General features: G+C 39.0%; 1 pseudogene across 1 annotated transcript; it reads left to right on the forward strand.

Moving 5' to 3' along the window:
- The first annotated feature begins 9806 nt into the window (after positions 1-9806).
- LOC309502589 (leukocyte elastase inhibitor-like) lies at positions 9807-13111 on the forward strand (annotated as a pseudogene). Its single transcript, XR_014211803.1, has 6 exons — positions 9807-9935; positions 11588-11725; positions 11873-11990; positions 12111-12253; positions 12436-12603; positions 12702-13111. The product of XR_014211803.1 is annotated as a leukocyte elastase inhibitor-like (transcript).
- Positions 13112-15003: the final 1892 nt, after the last annotated feature.

Consider the following 15003-nt stretch of genomic DNA (forward strand, 5'->3'; position numbering starts at 1 on the left):
TCGGCGACTGACAGCCGCACATTCTCCTCAAAACTTTAATTAATCCACGCTGTGCCGTGCCGAGGCACAACCCACGTAAAAATTATAATTCCACGAATAACTGCAATTGCAGATTTTGAACAGATATGGCGACAAAGAGGAAAAACTAAGGACTGCAGCTTTAAGTCAACTTATAACAATCCTCACATAAACCCATAATAAATGTCAAATTTACATGTGCCCTTCCTACCTGTTAGACAGAAATTGTACAGAAATTGTTGAATAAAGCAGAATAAAGTTATCAAACAGTCTGCCCTGAATAAATTATAAATTAAATATAGATTAATCTTTATTAAAGCTACAAAAGTTATTTAGTCAAGAGCAGTGAGTAATTTTCTCTGTTCCCTTTGTTCTTTGATTAACATTAATGGCAGACAGCATTAGTGACTGCTGTCACCTTAAGATCTGCAGATGCTGACAGATGCGGATCTCACACGCGTCTCATTCTGTCACAACTCTTTACATTCATTTAAGACTGTATTTAACTAATTTAGGACTGCTCTTATGAGGATACTCAACAAAATGGACATTTTGTTGATGTTCGTTCAAGCGAAAGAGAACTCGATTCTGGCATGCTGTCTGTGTGCACGATACTGGCGCCCGTCTTTCTGTGCGTCGTGTGTGTGTGTGTCAGGACATTCACAGGCAGCGCGTTCTCTTTTGTCTTGTCGTGCTTTCATGGTTTAAAAGCATTTGCATGAAAAAGAGCGTGATCATATAATGTAACACTAGCCAAAGGATGACAGAAAATATGGATGCTACATTAATTGCATTCAATATTTTAACGCATTAAACTGGACAAAAATAAATCGCATGTGTTAACGATAACTATTTATAAAATGTAACAACTTTACCTGATGTGACATTTGTGATGCGATCACAATTCAACAGAAGTTTGGTTTTCCCTATCATTTGTGTTTCATGTTCAGGACCCACGATAACAGCCATACTGCTTAACTTGCTAATTTCGAAATACACATTAATGGACTTCAGATAATTTCCAGTTCCTCGTCACAGACAAGTGCATGTGAAACTGAGAGTGCAGGTTGAGAAGATTCCACTTTTTTTATTTTTTTATAGAAGAAATCTTATAGAAGAAAAAAAAATATTTTTTCGTTATAGAAGAATGTACATAAATGTTCCAGGAGGAATAAATGTTCCAGGTTTGTTTGTGTTTGTGGGAGTCTTCTCGCACTATCGATTGCTCCTGTCTGCCTGCCTCGCTGCCTGCTGTGAGTGTGTTTGCTTCGGTGCTGTAAGCTCCGTTTAAGCCTCGTATTTCTTTGTTTTGAACCATCATTTACTACAATTTCTAGTTGTTTATACTACTACTAAATACAGCTTACCCAACATCTCAGATTAACCTGACATCGCTAGCTTCCGTTAGCACAACACGCTAGCCTGTTAACGCGCCACCCGTGCGCTCAGCTATCTTTATTTATTTATTTTTCTCTCGCGCGCCCGCGCCTTTGAGTTCATAAAAAGCTCAGGTAAGTAAGAATCAGTCAACAAACATGGTGAGTAATGTCTTGTCCTGTTATTGTCACCTGCACTTCATGTCACATGTTTAGCATAGCCTTCTCTGTCGGCAATATATGATTTATATGTGATAAATGCATGGAGACAGGCTGACAGAGAAGATTTCAGAATTAGAAACACGCATCCAAACTTTAATTGAGGATAGTAAGAGTGCTAGAGATTTAAATACTACTTTGGATGCGCCTAGCATAGTGAACTCTTTACATGAGTCGGTTCTGGCTGAAGTAGAGCCTATGCAGCCGGCCAAATGGGTGACAGTGAGGGATCGCTCTAGTCGCGGATCAAAAAACCACTCTTCTGTTCCAATTACCATAACAAATCGATTTGCCCCGCTCAGTGAAACACCCACTGAGAATGATTGTGCCCTAGTTATTGGCGATTCTATTACACGGAACGTGAAAATAGAGACACCAGCCACCATAGTCACATGTTTGCCGGGAGCCAGTGCGCCTGACATCAAAGCAAATTTAAAAGTGCTGGCTAATGCTAATCGTAAATTCTCTAAGATCATTATTCATGTCGGCACTAATGATGTTCGACTCCGCCAGTCGGAGATCACCAAAATTAATATTAAAGAGGTGTGTGAACTCGCAAGTACGATGTCAAGGACTGTAATTTGCTCTGGCTCCTTCCTGTTCGCAGGAGTGATGAGATAGTTAGTAGATTGTGTTCGCTTAACGGTTGGCTGTCTAAGTGGTGTCCGCTTAATAATATAGAATTCATAGACAATTGGAAAAGTTTTTGGGGCAAACCTGACCTGTTGAAAAGAGATGGTATTCATCCTTCCCGGGATGGTGCTGCTCTTCTCTCTAGTAATATGGAACATAGTCTTAGAGCTCAAACATGACAATCTGGGGCTCAGGTCAGGAAGCAGACAGACTGGCTAAACCGACTGTCTGCTAGCGGCCTCGCGTCACCAAGGTCAGATAAATCCCATCACATAGAGCCTCTTTCACCAAGCTATCATCATATAGAGACTGTGTCTGTTCCCCGAACTTGGAAATCCAAAAAACGTTTAAACCCATCTAAGGTTAAAAATTTAATTGATGTTCAACAAATAAAAAACAGCTATAATACAGATGAGCAAATGCTAAAGCTTGGGTTGCTGAATATTCGATCGCTTACTTCAAAAGCACTCATTGTTAACCCTCTGGAGTCTGAGCAGTTTTCTGGGCCCTGGAGGTGTTCTGACATGCTCTGACATTTGTGCTTTTTTCAGTTATTTATAAACATGTTAATGGCAAAGGTGTAAATTCACTCTATATAGCACAAACAGGGCTACCAAAATATGTGATCACCATTTTTAAGAGAATAATGTTTATGCGTGGTTATTGAAAAAAATACAAATGAAAGTTGCTGAAATAAGACCACAAAACTCATAATAAATATGTGTCAATAAGACTTTTGACTAATGGATGTTGTCGCTTTTAGTTCTGGCTTCAAAATTATGTGAAAATAGTCTTGCTTTATCGTTCACATAAAACAATACATTGAATTAAATTGATGTAAAACAGGTTTTGCTTGGAAAGCCAATATGCGAGGGGGGAGTGGTTTACACCTGAGAATACAATGTCCCACCCACTCTGCATAATTAGCCATTCATTCAGGTGTGACACTGACTGAGCCACAATGCAAGGACAAAAGATATATTTAGAAGAAGACTTATATTGACCATTTAAGATTTTGCTTACATCTATCTTGTAAATATGTTTTGCTATTTTATTAAAAAGGTTACAATTACAACAATAATTACAATTTCAACAATATTTCAAGTGTACTCTTTCTTTGTAAAAAAAAAAAAAAGATTATAGGCCTACATTTTATCTATGTATTCATTAGTTTGAATAGGCTATAGCCAACATTGGAACAGCTAACATCTTAGTTGATGACTTTATTTTTGACAAAAATAGTATTTTATATATATAGAAATTGCTAAACAAAAGCTTATTTGATGTCGCAGTATATTCTACAGTAAAAACTGTACCCAAATCTAGTCAACAAAATGTTGTCTTTCATATTTCGCCTGACTGTAACGTTGTTTTTATGAAATATTAGGGCATGTAAATGTTAATTTGCAGTTTAATACGTTGCTTATACAAATAGCCTACATTTCGATTTTTACTCATCTCAGTATAGCAATACAGTTTGCTAAAACATCATCATTCATTCACACACGCGATTTAAATTTAAACTGTGTGTCTGTATGCCTGTTTGACTGAGTATTCGCTGAGTTATTGTTCATTTTCGGACGTGTTTCAGAATGGACTTCACTGGCAGAGAGAAGGCAGAACTCGCTTCGTGTTTATTTTTCTTTATTTGGCAAAAAGCACAACACTTTGTTTTTATTGTGAGTACACACAAAAATAATACACATTTAACAGAATCGATTGATGTATGAAACTCCTATGGAAAATCAAAGTCAACAGAGTATTTATGAGTTTCTTTTACACTGATAAAAAAAAAGCGAGCTGGTATCACTGGCGATACAGCCGACCTCAGGGGGTTGATGATATGATTTCAGATAATAACCTAGATGTGCTGTGTTTGACAGAAACCTGGCTAAAACCAAACAATTAAATTACTTTAAATGAGTCCACCCCGCAAGATTATTGTTATAAACATGAGCCTCGTCTGAAACGCAAAGGGGGAGGAGTTGCTGTAATTTATAGTAATATTTTCAAAACCACTAAGAAATCAAGTTTTAAATATAATTCTTTTGAAGCATTGGTGCTTAATGTAAAAATATATAGTATAAACGATAAATCACGTTTGAGATTTGTGCTGGCTAATGTATACAGGCCACCAGGACACCATACATACTTTATCAAAGAATTTGCAGACTTTCTATCAGAATTAATATTGACTGCAGATAAAGTACTAATTGTTGGTGATTTTAATACACACATCGATAATGAAAAAGATGCATTGGGATTGGCATTTAAAGACATTGTAAACTCAATTGGAGTAAGACAACACATGTCAGGACCTACTCATCGTCGTAATCATACTCTAGATCTAATATTATCACACGGAATAGATGTTGATGCCGTTGAAATTCTGCAGCAGAGCGATGACATCTCAGATCATTATCTAGTCTCGTGTAAATTACATTTAGCCAAGGCTGCAAAGCCGACTCCGTGTTTCAAATATGTTAGAACTATCACTTCTGCCACTAAAGATTGCTTTATTAATAATCTTCCTGATCAGTTTCATCATCTCAGCATCCCGGATAGCTTAGAACAACTTGATATTGCAACAGAAACTTTTAACTCTCTCTTTTCCAGCACTTTAGACACAGTTGCTCCGTTGCGCTTAAAGAAGATTAAAGAAAATAGTCCAACGCCGTGGTACAACGAGCACACTCGGGCCCTTAAGAGAGCAGCCAGAAAAATGGAGCGCAATTGGAAGAAAACAAAACTAGAGGTATTTCGCATTTCATGGAAGGAGAGCTCGATTACTTACAGAGAGGCTTTAAAAGCTGCTAGATCTGCTTATTTTTCAACCCTATTAGAAGAAAATAAACATAATCCTAGGTATTTATTTGAAACGGTGGCTAAACTAACGAAAAAGAAAGCTTCAAGCACCGAAGTTTCCAAGCAACATAGCAGTAATGATTTTATGAACTTCTTCACTTATAAGATTGATAATATCAGGGACAAAATTATAACTATGCAGTATCGCATCAGGCAGTGCATTGTAGTCTCCCTGAGGAAAAATTTGATTCATTCGTTGCTATTGGAGAGCAAGAATTTACTAAACTCGTTAAATCATCTAAATCGACAACATGTATGTTAGACCCTATACCGACTAAGCTACTGAAAGAGATGCTCCCAGAGGTCATAGATCCTCTTCTTAATATCATTAATTCGTCTTTGTCTCTAGGATACGTACCAAAAACCTTTAAGCTGGCTATGATTAAACCGCTTGTTAACCCTCTGGAGTCTGAGCGTTTTTTTGGGCCCTGGGGGTGTTCTGACATGCCCTGACATTTGTGCTTTTTTCAGTTGCTTATAAACATATTAATGGCAAAGGTGTAAATTCACTCTATATAGCACAAACAGGACTACAATAATATGTGAGCCACATGTATGTACATGTTTTCATTTTTGAGAGAATAATGTTTATGCGTGGTTATCGAAAAAACTAAAAATTAAAATTTTTGAAATAAGACCACAAAACACATACTAAATATGTGGCAATAAGACTTTTGACTTATGGATGTCGTCGCCTATAGTTTTTTCTTCAAAATTATGTGAAAATAGTCTTGCTTTATCGTTCACATAAAACCATACATTGATTTAAATTGATGTAAAACAGGTTTTGCTTGGAAAGCCAATATGCGAGGGGGCGTGAACGAGGAGTGGTTTACACCTTAGAATACACCCACTCTGCATAATGATGAGCCATTCACTCAGGTGTGACACTGACTGAGCCACAATGAAAGGACAAAAGATATATTTAGAAGAAGACTTATATTGACCATTTAAGATTTTGCTTACATCTATCTTGTAAATATGTTTTGCTATTTTATTAAAATGGTTACAATTACAACAATAATTACAATTTCAACAATATTTCAAGTGTACTCTTTCTTTGTAAAAAAAAAAGATTATAGGCCCTACATTTTATCATATGTATTCATTAGTTTGAATATAACCAACATTGGAACAGCTAACATCTTAGTTGATGACTTTATTTTTGACAAAAATCGTATTTTATATATAGAAATGGCTAAACAAAAGCTTATTTGATGTGGCAGTATATTCTACAGTAAAAACTGTACCCAAATCTACTAAACAAAATGTTGTCTTTCATATTTCGTCTGACTGTAACGTTGTTTTCATGAAATATTAGGGCATATTGTTAATTTGCAGTTTAATACGTTGCTTATACAAATAGCCTACATTTTATTTCAACATTCAGTCGATGTTTACTTATCTCAGTATAGCAATACAGTTTGCTAAAACATCATCATTCATTCACACACGCGATTTAAATTTAAACTGTCTTTGCCAGCTGTGGTAAACAGCGCGCATTCATGCCGTTTATTCATTCATAAACAGAAACCCACGTGAAGAAATTCACGTGAGAAGGAAAAAACGTACTTGTATTCCTCAGCTCGCTCCTCGATATACCCGCACTTCTGAGGGACATTTTCGATTAGTATTATTCCTCACAGCGCTGCAAGACGGTGTAAACAATGATCTAAATAAACGTGTGTGTTTTCTCGAGCTGATGGGGGCGTTCACAGGATTGCCCCAGCCATTTGCGTTTGAATAGCGCGCGCTCTCCGTGGGCGGGGCCGATTATAACGTAATGAGATGAGATGAGCTCGACTGGAATCGCTCTCTTTTAATACAGATTTCACAAGATGAGAATAATTGTTTTTTTATATAAATGACTTCATTTAAAAGAAGAGAATTCAAGCTTCATGCCTGTCTGTCTGTATGTCTGTTTGACTGAGTATTCGCTGAGTTATTGTTAATTTTCGGACGCGTTTCAGAATGGACTTCACTGGCAGAGAGAAGGCAGAACTCGCTTCGTGTTTATTTTTCTTTATTTGGCAAAAAGCACAACACTTTGTTTTTATTGTGAGTATACACAAAAATAATACACATTTAACAGAATCGATTGATGTATGAAACTCCTATGGAAAATCAAAGTCAACAGAGTATTTATGAGTTTCTTTTACACTAATAAAAAAAAAGCGAGCTGGTATCGCCGGCGATACCGTAGACCTCAGGGGGTTAAAAAAACGCAACTTGATCCTACAGAATTAGTCAATTACAGGCCGATCTCGAATCTACCTTTTCTGTCAAAGATATTAGAAAAGGCAGTATCCTCACAACTGTGTTCCTTTCTTGAAAGAAATGATATTTGAGAGGATTTCCAATCTGGATTGAGACAGTACCATAGTACCGAGACAGCTCTCGTTAGAGTCACAAATGATTTGCTTTTATCATCCGATCGTGGTTGTATCTCTCTATTAGTGTTACTCGATCTTAGTGTGGCATTTGACACCATTGACCACAACATTCTTTTAAATAGACTCGAACATTATGTTGGCATTAGTGGAATTGCACTAGCATGGTTTAAATCATACTTATCTGACCGTTATCAGTTTGTAGCAGTAAATTAAGAGATGTCTTATCGATCACAAGTTCAGTATGGCGTACCACAAGGCTCAGTACTAGGACCGTTGCTGTTCACTCTGTACATGCTACCATTAGGAGATATCATTAGGAAGCATGGAATTAGCTTCCACTGTTATGCTGACGATACTCAGCTCTATATTTCTTCAAAACCTAACGAAACTTACCAATTCACAAAATTAACGGAATGCATAGCAGATATAAAAAATTGGATGACTCGTAATTTCCTACTTCTAAATTCTGAAAAAACAGAGATTCTAATTATTGGACAAAAAACTTCCTCACATAGTAACCTAGAATACTGTCTAACACTTGATGGCTGCTCTGTTAAGTCTTCGTCGTCGGTTAGGAACCTGGGTGTGCTCTTTGATACCAATCTTTCATTTGAAAGTCACGTGTCTAGTATCTGTAAAACCGCATTTTTCCATCTTAAAAATATATCTAAATTACGCCATATGCTCTCATTGACAAATGCGGAACAATTAGTTAATGCGTTCATGACCTCAAGGCTAGATTATTGTAATGCTCTACTGGGTGGTTGCCCTGCACGCTTAATTAACAAACTACATCTGGTCCAAAACACAGCAGCTCGAGTTCTTACCAGAACAAGGAAGTATGACCATATTAGCCCGGTTCTGTCAAAACTGCATTGGCTGCCTATTAAACATCGCATAAATTTTAAAATATTGCTGATTACTTACAAAGCACTAAATGGTTTAGCTCCGCAGTACTTGAGCGAGCTCTTAACGCATTATAGTCCTTCACATCTATTGCGATCTCAAAATTCCGGCCAGTTAATAATACCTAGAATATCAAAATCGACTGCTGGCGGTAGATCCTTCTCCTATTTAGCACCAAAACTTTGGAACAGTCTTCCTACCATTGTCCGGGAAGCAGACACACTCTGTCAGTTCAAAGCCAGATTAAAGACACATCTCTTTGACCTAGCATTCACATAATACATTATAGACTTCTATAATTCAATGTTAGGCTGCATAGATTAGGTCAGCCGGAACCGGGAACACTTCCCATAAATCCTGATGTACTCGTTACATCATAAGAAGAATGGCATCTACGCTAATTTTAGTGTCTGTGTTTATCTCGAGGTTTTCCCGCAGCCTCCCGGATCCAGGCCGTATCCAGATATGATGAAGGACCTTCACCTGGACCCGATGACAACGCAGTGCTGAAGTGCCAACTAGTCTCTCCCTATGGAGGATCCCTTTACCACTCTACAGATAAGGCGTTGTCGGGAAATTTCGTTTCGCGTTCCTACCCGAAGTGACAAAATAAAATAAAATTCTGTATCATAATTTATAAGGAAAGCCCAGTACTTTGTTTAGGCTTGGTCTGTAGGGAATTCCAAACCTGCGCACATATATTCAAACGCACATAACTATAGAACCAATTCTAAATGCGCATGTGAACGCCATCAGCGTTTCTCACAGGTTCGCGTTTAAAGTCTGTGTAGAGAGAATGCTGTCGTCTTAGCGGCCCCTAATTTAATAACAAATGATCGTTGCGACGGAAGCAAATCAATCAAAAATAACTTTAGCTTGAAAATAACTTTATTAAAGAACCGCTATAAAGCCAAAACAATCTCTGTTACCTTAAATTATACGCTTGTCTCTGTAAAGCTGCTTTGAAACAATCTACATTGTTAAAAGCGCTATATAAATGAAGATGACTTGACTTGACTTGACTCGTCGTCAGATGCAGAGAAGCTGGGCAGAGAAAAGCTTCAGCATTAAACAGCACAGGCAGCGTGTAGCTTCCAGACACACATGAACCAAAACTAGACAGGACAAGACAAGACTCGAGCAGGTAAGCTCCGTAACGTTCATTATCATTGGCAATAATCTGGCAGAGGAAAAGGGGAAAAAGGGGTACTAGAAGAAGGAACGCTAATTAGAAGAAAGTAGTAGCAGGTGAGAAGATAGATAGAGTAATGAGAAGAATGATGGAAAACAGCTGGCGGAGAATGAATGAGCTTAATAGTAAGTGGGTGTGTCCGGGCAAGGTGTGTGTGAATGAAGGGAGAGCGTGTGTGTGAGTGGTGGGTGTGTCAGTGTAATGATGAATGAATCAAGGAAACAAAGCCACAAGGGGGAGAAAGAGACAGGAGAGAAAACCGGGATCATGACACATATTTGGCGTGCTGTCCGGGGAGAACGCTCCGGCTCGGATATTGGGCCCGAACCCAGAGTACTCCCCCGTTTTGCTGGTTAGGAAGTAACCAGGCGAGTGTGAGAAGACAGGGCGGTGGAGGGATGCTGAAAACTGTCCAGGAACATTGGTGAGTCAAATGAGTTCATATAGGTCTCCACTCATGCTGATTGATAGAACGTTCTATCCACCCTACTGTATGGCGCAGAATGCTGGAGAATGACAGCAAGTGACATATGACAACTGTCAGTCTTCCACACAAGGAGTCTGAGAAGAATCTGTCGGATTTTTTGGCCAAGCAAGATATCAAATGAGGATCTATTAACAAGATGTCAACAAGACAGCATGGGTAGCATTGTAACAAAGCGGCGCTGGAACTGGATTGGCCATGTTTTGAGAAGAGAGCAAGACAGCATCCCAAGAGTAGCCCTTCATTGGACACCCGAAGGTAGAAGAAAGAGAGGACGACCCAAGATCACCTGGCGTCGCACAGTAGAGGAAGAAATGAAATCTATGAACCTGACATGGGGAGATGTCCAGAAAATAGCCCAGAATCGACCAGAGTGGAGGACCTTTGTTGCTGCCCTACATGCCAGAGGCATAATGGGCAGTAAGTAAGTAAGTAAGTCATGCTGATTGGATAGACATGTTGATTACTGATTGTTGACTGCTGGTTGGAATGATGTGATAATTGGATCAATTATTTGAACGTGCTCCTCCCGAACTTAATAAAACATCATTCATGTTGATGAATGAATTTCCAAAGCAAACAGTACTCTCTTTCAGAATAACCTATTGTCATTCAGTTTAAATGAGTTCAGTTCCCTACTATAAGCTAATCAATTCATGGTAGAAGTATTTGGTAAGAACTAGTCACTGCAGTTACATATTGACTGCATATTAGAAAATGGCAATGGTCTTTGCATGAACACAGCAGTGTCTATGCTGACTGAATACGTTGTCAATAAGATGTTTTTAGTCTTTTAGAAAGTTGTTGAATATGCTTAAACTGCAATTCACTTCAATACTGACTGCAAAGTATTAACTTTTATAGATGAACTAGATGCAGCAGAACATTTTACTGGCCGAAGAGTGCATGCAGATTGTGATACAACCAGTGAGCGACTGACTCAACAGAGAGAGGGAGAGGTGAAGTATGTAAACCGATGATAACCGCTGCTCTCTCACTCTCCACCTGTGGCCCTTTTAGAAGAAGCTTGCCTCAAAATACTAAAGAAAAAACAACTAAAATGGACCTAGAATAAAATGTTCCAGATTGTAGCCACAAAAGCCAACTTGTGCCTACCCTCAGCATGTTGCATGTATTTGTTTTAATTACAGACTCATTTAGATAATACATTCCTGGCTTGACAATGGACCTCAAACCTCAATGAAAATGAGATGAAATCCTTGATTTAGTTTTATTCCTTTCAATAAATGTGCTCAGAACAGGCTCTTCAGTGCATACTCGTAGCTTAGTCTTTCCACAGGCATGTTTTTGTTTTTCTTCTGAATAAAAGAGAAATCTGTGATAATATGCCAGTAGTGTGAAATATTTGCAAAGCCTCTCCTGTGTAAACAAACACAGTTAATATACGTGTGCTGAAAAACTTGTACACTCATACTATTGGCATACATCACAATGCTAAAATTGTGATGTATTATTATTGAAAAATTACTTCTCTGTGCAGGTTTTGTCTTTCAGTTCTGTCTCTGATGTTCACTCTCATTTTGAGACCCTCACCTCATGGATCAACAGTCCATCAGCCTCCTACATCCTCAAACTGGCCAACTGCCTTTATGGAGAGACCACCTTCAGCTTCTTACCTGTGAGTCCATTCTGCCTTTAACAATGGTACATTTTGAGGCCAATCCAAGATATGTAACATTTTGTCTCCATTATTGTTTAACTTTCTAATCTCAAGGTCTTTCCTGAGGCCTCTTTATTGCTGAACGTGTTGTCATGTGTCCTTCAGGAGTATTTGGAGTCCACCCTGAAGCTGTACCACGCTGACCTTCAGGCTGTGGACTTCTTTGAAGCACCGGACAAGTCAAGACAGCTCATTAACAAATGGGTGGAAGAGCAGACTGAGAGTGAGAAGCACAGTTATACAGTTCTATTTTGAATAAAAGAATTAGTTTGGACCTGTTGCTAGAAAAGCTTTTTAAAAAGTCACAGATGTGAAGTCAGAAACACAAACTTGTGTTTTTCAGATAAAATCAGAGATCTTCTCAAACCAGGAATAGTGTCTGGAAATACCAAACTAGCTCTGGTTAATGCCATCTACTTCAAAGGGAACTGGCTGCAGAGATTTAATGCTCAAGACACTAAAGAAATGCCATTTAAAATAAACCAGGTGCAATTCTTATTTAACAGAAACATTTCTGTGTTGAATCAAAATCAAAGTCTGTTTGCAAAATATTGTACAACTGCAGTGGTACGTCCTTACACTTGATGCACTACATCATACCTACTTGACAGAGAGTCATATTCTTCCTGTTCACTCTTTCATTTGCACATGCATCTGTCTTTTATCAGAATGAGAGCCAACCAGTGCAAATGATGAACCAGAAGAAAGAGTTCCCCTTCAACTACATCTATGAGCACCGCTTGCAAGTGCTGGAGTTGCCATACGTGAAGGAGGAGCTCAGCATGTTGATCCTTCTTCCTGAGGAAACTCAGGATGGCTCTGACCCTCTTCTGAAGGTTGGCAAAATGTTTTTGTACTGTTCTTCTTGATTATATTTGGTATCTTGTGTGTTCAGAGACTCCACAGTATTATTTTGTACATGTGTGTTTGACAGCTGGAGAGTGAGTTGACCCTTGACAAGCTTCATGAATGGACCAACAGAAACAATATGGACACCCAGACAGATATCATAGTCCATTTGCCAAAGTTCAAGCTGGAGGTTGAGAGCTGATCTGACAGGCATGAGCAGTCAGGGTGGCCTCTTCATGTCAGCGGTGGCCCATAAGGCATTTGTTGATGTGAATGAAGAAGGCACAGAGGCGGCAGCAGCTACAGCAGCCGTTGCGAAGGAATGTGTGCTTCGAAAAGAGCACTTCAAGGCAGATCACCCGTTCTTATTCTACATCAGGCACAACCCCACCAACAGCATCCTCTTCTTTGGCAGATTCAGAGGATCATCTTAAATTTGTGAAAGTTGTCTTAACACCAAAATATAAACAATAAATACTATTATTAAATAATTCACATCTTGTGTGTTCGGTTTTGAAGAGGAAGCACCACAACACAAAGATAATGGATTTACTTGAAATAAACAAATTTAGAAATGAAAATTTTTTAAGGAAAATGATGGCTCACAATGCAATACATTTTCAACACATTTTTGATAATGCTTTTAAGACTATCACAGTATTGATTTGTGCAAATTTGCAAACCGAGACAAAAAGTAAATCAAAATACAGTCATTAAGCAGACTGATGTTTCTGTTTGCTATAAAATGGAAACACACACTAAAACAACACATTCTCTAATACCGCTTCAGAGGGGTATTTGAGATCAAGCGTATCCCATCATTCATTATGTTCAGGAACTCATGTGCACAAAAATGAGATGTCAGGGAAACTTTACAGAGCAAGGTAAATTATTTAGATAGGCCAATTACATACAATTTGGAATTAAAACGAAAAGTGTTGCATATTGAATTGCTGCAGAGATGAGTAGGGCCTATGTGTATTTTGTAAAACGTTTGCAACTGCTTTGTATTACTTTAAATAGAAGCACATTTTGTCATCCATTACATAGGGACTTCTGAACAGACATTTAGAAAGTATGGAAATTCAAACTGTGTAAATGCAGCTCATATCGGGAGTGCGTAGGGGAAATCAAAGGTTCTGCACTCTTGCTGTCTTCATGCCACTAGATTTTTTTGTTGAAATCAAACAAATATACAAACAAAACAGACATTAAATCTTCATGCCCATTTGAACACTTAGACCAAATGCAGTCCACGTCATGTCAATCGACAGTCAAGTGCAAAAGTCAAGTGCAAAAACCGTGGGGCAGGCTCTGTTGCTCTGTAGAACGCTAATGGCCCAATCAATGGGGCGTTTTTCAACCGCTTTACCTGATTTGCTCTAACCCACTAGGGCTTAGTTTAGGGATGCCGCACCCCAAATACAGCAATAACAACACCAATGGTGGGCTATTAAATGGGCTATTAAACACATTCTTACTGAACATTTCAGAGCTTAACTACACCTGCGTCTAGATTTATAGGTTACTTACCCACACGTGCACGATAACAAGAAATAATAACTTCATTTTGTATATGCTGTGTATTTCTTCATTTGATAACATTTGTCTTCAATCAGAATGAGAGCCAGCCTGTGGAAATGATGCACCAGCAGAAAAGGTTCCCCTTCAGATGCATCCCAGAGTATGAACTGCAGGTGCTGGAGTTTCCATATAAACAGGAGGAGCTCAGCATGTTGATCCTTCTTCCAAACGAAACGTACTCGGTTACCTAATGTAACCTCGGTTCTCTCTAGAAGAGGGAACGAGTATTGCGTAAGTTGCTTACGCATCGGGAAAGTCTTCTTTCTTCGAGATCTGAAGCCAAAAATTATCCTTAATTTTGTATTCATTGTCAACGCAGTGCGGCAGCCGGAAGACCTTGGCAGGCTGTATAAGCGTGCTCATTGGCTGCTAGGCGGCAACTGCTTAAGCCTATCAGTGAGCACTCTGCAACGTGGCCACCAATGACCATACCCTTCTAACCGCTTTGGGGATGTAACCGTGTCTCGGTCTGAGAATGACTTTCGAGTCGTTCGGTCCGAACTCAAGACATGCAGGGCTAACAGATAGCGCGTGCAAATCCCCCACACGTTTAACTGAAGACAGAGCTATCAGAAAAACGGTTTTAAGCGACAGGTACTTTAAATCCACGGATTCGAGCGGTTCAAAGGGAAAAGCCTTCAGGGCCTCCAGGACCAAGGACAGATCCCAAATAGGAACCGAGGGGGGCCGCGGGGGATTCATCCGTCTAGCTCCTCTGAGGAAGCGGATAATGAGCTCGTTCCTTCCTATTGCCCGGCCGCGCGTCGTCTCAGCGAACGCTGCAATAGCCGCCACATACACTT

This window comes from Leuciscus leuciscus (genome assembly GCF_965113295.1).
Source record: "Leuciscus leuciscus genome assembly, chromosome: 7".
In the NCBI taxonomy this organism is placed as follows: domain Eukaryota; kingdom Metazoa; phylum Chordata; class Actinopteri; order Cypriniformes; family Leuciscidae; genus Leuciscus; species Leuciscus leuciscus.